This window comes from Otolemur garnettii, unplaced genomic scaffold (assembly GCF_000181295.1).
Source record: "Otolemur garnettii isolate 467f Iridium unplaced genomic scaffold, OtoGar3 scaffold00014, whole genome shotgun sequence".
Lineage (NCBI taxonomy): Eukaryota > Metazoa > Chordata > Mammalia > Primates > Galagidae > Otolemur > Otolemur garnettii.
In genome coordinates this window covers 1,094,703-1,099,775 of record NW_003852409.1, presented here as the reverse complement: position 1 = coordinate 1,099,775, position 5,073 = coordinate 1,094,703, and the positions used below count along the sequence as shown (strand labels likewise).

At 47.8% G+C, this 5,073-nt stretch overlaps 1 protein-coding gene across 1 annotated transcript in view; it reads left to right on the top strand.

Moving 5' to 3' along the window:
- The first annotated feature begins 2,459 nt into the window (after nt 1-2,459).
- Nucleotides 2,460-5,073, top strand: part of ZBTB5 (zinc finger and BTB domain containing 5) — a 17,621-nt gene continuing 15,007 nt past the window's right edge. The window contains exon 1 of the mRNA XM_012802423.1: nt 2,460-2,692. The gene's annotated coding sequence lies outside the window, so the exon portion shown is untranslated. The remainder of the gene's footprint in view (nt 2,693-5,073) is intronic.

The window sequence follows — 5,073 nt, the reverse complement described above, 5'->3', positions numbered from 1 at the left end:
CATAGGCGCCCGCCACAACGCCCGGCTATTTTTTGGTTGCAGCTGTCATTGTTGTTTGGCGGTCCGGGCGGAATTCGAATCCGCCACCTTAAGGGTATTTGGCTGGTGCCTTAACCACTTGAGCCACAGGCGCTGAGCCTTGTCTCACTCTTATTCTCTGCTTTTCATTCTTTTTCTCTTGCTTCATACCCCTGACACAGATTCTGCTTGCATACCTATACACATATACAGCTCACTCCTTATAAGGCAGACTTTTCACCTTGAACAGGTTTTTCCTTACATGGAGCCAAATCTGCCTTTCGTAGCTTCCCTCTACAGCTCCAGTCCTGGTCTACAAGGCCACGAAGAACACAACCAATTCCTCTGCCCTAAACCCTTCAAAAGCCTGAATGTTCCTGTCATGCTTTCCATTTATCTACTCCTCTCCTGTCTCAGCAACTCCTAGTCTCTTAGCTATCTCTCATACACCTAAGTTTCCAGGTCCCTCCTCATTCTTGTCATCTCTGCTGGACGTACACCAGTATACCTGGGTCCTTGTCATACCATAGGGCTCCACGCTGATCAATACTCTAGCTCTGGGCTAGGATCCCATCACAGAGAATCCATCACCTCCTTTGTTCTATACGGCATACCTCTCCAATATGTGCATTTATTATAAGCAGTATACAGCTCAGTTAATTTTTTGGAGGCTAAAAGTATTTTAATTTTATTTAAATAAATAAATTTATTTGAGACAGAGTCTCAAGCTGTCAACCTGGGTAGAGTACCATGGCATCACAGCTTACAGCAACTTCAAACTCTTGGGCTTAAGCAATCCCCTTGCCTCAGCCTCCCAAGTAGCTGCCTACAGGTGTGTGCCACTACACCCTGCTAATTTTTCTATTTTTAGTAGAGATGGGTCTAGCTCTTCCTGGCGTTGGTCTCCAACTCCTGAGCTCCAGCAATCCACCCACTTTGGCCTCGTAGAGTGCTAGAATTACAGGTGTGAACCACCGCACCTGGCCCAGACCGTAAATTTGAGATAATATCTAGGTCACAGCATTATTGAAGAGTCCCATACACGAAAGGCTCTCTCATACTGCACCTGGCTTAATGTCAGCATTCCATATTTTTTCCACTGGATCCCCAATCTGGTGGCAAAATATGTGTGAGGGTTATAAAATGTCAGAGAATATTAATGAACAGAATTGATCATCAGGGGTCAATTCATCACCAAGACCTTAAAGAAAAATAAACCTCAGGGCAACGCTTTCACCTAATAACTTCTAAATGGACGGAATCAGCTGTAATAATAGGGCGTGTTAAATACTGAAGGGGGGAGGGTTCCATTTTAGAAAGAGTTCCCGCATCTCTTCAACCACCCTGAGCCCCGACCGAGTCTGCCTTTGTCCCCGGAGCCACCCAGAGTTTGAGCTCCCAGGCAGCTGCGCAGGAGAAGATAACCTTCTCTACTTCATCCCAGGCAGGAAGGCGTCTTCGCTGGCCCCAGCGCCCTGCGGTCGCAGAGAACCAAGACGACCAGTCTCTCTCCTGGCTCGGGCTTTTCATCCGAACGTGTACACAGGAACTTGGTCTTTTACGACTGCATCCCTTGATCCGCGACCCTTCCACATTAGAGACTTCGTCGGAAGAGCTTAGCACTTCCTTTTTTTTTTGCAGAAAGGTGATTATAAACTTGGACCTGGAGTCTGCAAGCTTATTGGACTTGAGGCACAAGAGTGCGGAGCCAAGCGCCAGAATTGGAAGTCCAGGTCCGCTACCCGAACTCCTGCGTTTCCAGAAGCACTGTCAGCTAGACTGGAACTGGGGCGGGTTCCGACTTAACTGTCATCAGATGGATGGCGTTTTTATTCACCGTTTTTGGCCTGGATTTTGGCCTAATTCAACGCAGACAGCTTCGTGGAATCTTTTTCAACACCCGAGAGGTGGGAGTTCAACCACTGATCCACGGATCGGTGGATTCCACGAAAAGAGCCTACTTCAGAAGGGCCGGCGGCTGTGAGGGTACGTAACACCCGCGGAACCAACCAATGGCAGTACGGACTGTCGGCCAGGGACGCACCCAGACATCAGGCAGTCATGATTGTGATTGGAGGAATTAGGCGGAAAACCCTCTTGCCTCAACCACAATGGGTTTTGATTGGCTCTACCAAACAGTAGTTTTTCTATAGTCCAAACCTAGAGCAGTTTAGCGATAAATCCCGCCTTAAAAGGTGTTCAATAACAGTTTTACGTGTTGTAAGGCAAACGCTGATTGGTCAGAGAGCTCGCTAATTCAGTCGGTAGTAAACATAACCAGGCTCCTGGGACCGTAGATTGGCCAGTTTTCTGGGGGCCGGAGTGAATTCCTCCTGGTTCCGCGCACCAACTGGCTGCACTCTGCCTAGCCCCGCCCTCTACTTTGACGATTGGTTGAAACCCGGGAGGAGGAATGGAGCGAAGCAAGCGAGCTTACCACGCGTCACTTCCGTTTGTCGGCCGCGACTGCCGTGTTCCTAGAGTACCGCGGCTGACGGGCTGAAGGAGCTAAGAGACTAGAGGAGGGGTGGGCGGGGGGTGGGCGAAAGGGGGAGGAAATCCCAACTCAGAGACACCGGTCTGGACATTTCCACCTCCTCCGACACTGTCGGGTTGGATCGGAGAAGGGTCACCGCCTCCTTCAGCAGGAAGAGGGGGGCGGAGCCCAGCTCAGGTGAGGATACACCGTACACCGGAGTGGTGATGGTGCACGCGCGGGCGCGCTCACGTGGAGACGGTTGAGCCCCAGGGTCGAGCCAAGGCGTTACGGAGCGTGCGGACGTGTACTGGGGGCCCCAGCCCACCCTGAGTGTCTTTCTGTGGGGTTATTGTTACCCTTCCGAGTCGAGAGGCCAGGCGGGTGGGAGGCGAATTCTTCTGCGCAGGCGTTCCCGGTGTCCCGACGCCAGGCTGTCTGTCTACGGGGTGGGGCGGGGGCTGGTACCCATGCAGAATCTCGGCCTGGTACGGGGTGGGAAAGGTCTGGCAAGATGAATAGCGGATCTGCTGCCCTGCGGGATGAGATCGGATGGCTCCCTTACTCCCATCCTGGGTCTTGAGAGACGAGGTTTTATTTCACCAGAGCAAGGCCACGGACGGTCTACTGTCGGGAGCCGTCGGCAGATCCTGGAGAGGTGGAGTCAGTGTTTTGGAATGCCCCAACTTGTTATAAGGGGACTAAAGTGTCTAATAGGCTTTTATCGAATGCCCTCTACTTCCAGGCTTCGTGTAGAGGACACGGTCGTAAGACATAGAGGTTCCATCTTCGTTCCCTGTTTGGAGGACATACAGATTTGTACATAAATACTAATAAAAGGCAGTGAGTTAAGGGGAGTTGATGGTTAGCTTTTTCTTTGAAAATGGCCATTTATTATTAAGATATTCTGCATTCTGGCATGGTGGAGGGTATTGTAGAAGCTAATTTCTGAGTAGAAGACAAATCCTAAGTAATTTGCAAGGAAAATTTTAGGTAAGGGTACATTAGTATCTTGATTACTAAGTAGTGTGCTCTGTTTCTTGTTAATTTGAATAAACAGAAGAAATTTCACCTCGAAGAATTGAAGCACAGGCATTTCTAAAATATATTAATGTATTTTCCAGTTGTATTAAGTAGATGATGTTATACATATTCGGATCTTTTTTTGGCGATTGAAGAGAATGCTGTACCTTAGCTATCCTTGGTGATTTGTTGGCCTTGTATGGGCTGTTGTACTTTAGATAATTTTTTAGATAAAAGGTGGGCTAGGCTCCTAATGGTCTTTCTGGAGAACTTGTTTTTTTATTTGCCTCAAGTCTTGTCATTTCCATGGTGAGGGTGGTTGGCATTAAGCTGAAAGAGTGAAGAGGGAAGAGATGAAATGGGAGAAAGAGAAGGAATTTTAGAGAAAAGTCCCTAAACCAGGTGAAGGTCTTCCACTATTCCTATAACCCTTCTGGAAATCTCAGCAAACTTGGGAAGACTCACCTGGCCACTGCAGCTAGCTTGGTGACCTTAACAGGTAAGACTGACTCATTGAGTGGGAAGCTGTTCTGGGCCCTTGGGTTTTGTGGAACACATTGACCAGGACTTTTTGAAGAGTTCTGAAGTTAACTTGTTTTCTGGAGATTTGCCTTTTTCCTTCTGAAAAGTTGTGTCAAAATACAACTTAGTTGGGGATGATGCTGGCAGTCTGGATTCTGGTTAATTGATGTGTCTCTAGCAAAATTCTGAAAGGGATAAGATTTCGAGGAAAAACATCTTGTAGGGCTGTGTTTTCCTACATCTCTAGGGGTCAGCACCTTCAAAAGAGACTTTGTGGCTCATGCCTATAATCCTAGCATTCTGGGGGGCCAAGGCGGCTGGATTGCTTAAACTCAGGAATTTGAGACCAGCCTGAGCAAGAGGAAACCCCATGTCTACTAAAAGTAGAAAAACTAGCTGGACATTGTGGTGGGTGCCTGTTGTTCCAGCTACTCGGGTGGCTGAGGCAAGAGGATCCGCTTGAGGCCAAGAGTTTGAGGTTGCTGTGAGCTGTGATGATACTATGGCATTCTACCCAGAGCAACAAAGTGAAACTCTGTCTCAAAAAAAAAAAGAAAGAAAGAAAGAAAGAAAAAAGACTGTCACAAGAAATGGAAGTAATAAAAAAACTCATTTGGATACCAAAATTCGTGTCAGTGTTCTAGAATTTAATGTACTTAGCATAAGACAGGGCCCCATGGCTGAAGCCTGTAATCCGACTGGGCTGGGGGGCTGAGGCAGGAGGATTTTGAGGCCAGGAGACCAGCCTGGGCAACGTAGCAAAATGCCTATCTCTACATAAACATTTTTAAAAATCTAGGCAGTAATGGCAGATTTTTAAATAATCCTAACTAGTCAGGAAGCTGAGATAGGAGGATTGCATGAGCCCAGGAATTCAAGACCAGCCTGGGCAATGACAAAATCTTGTCTCTACAAATTTATTTTTAATTAGCTGAGTGTGGTGAGGTGCACCTGTAGTCCCAGCTACTGGGGAGACTAAGGCTTCAGTCTAGGAGTTTGAGGTTGCAATAAGCTATTAGAACACCACTGCAGTC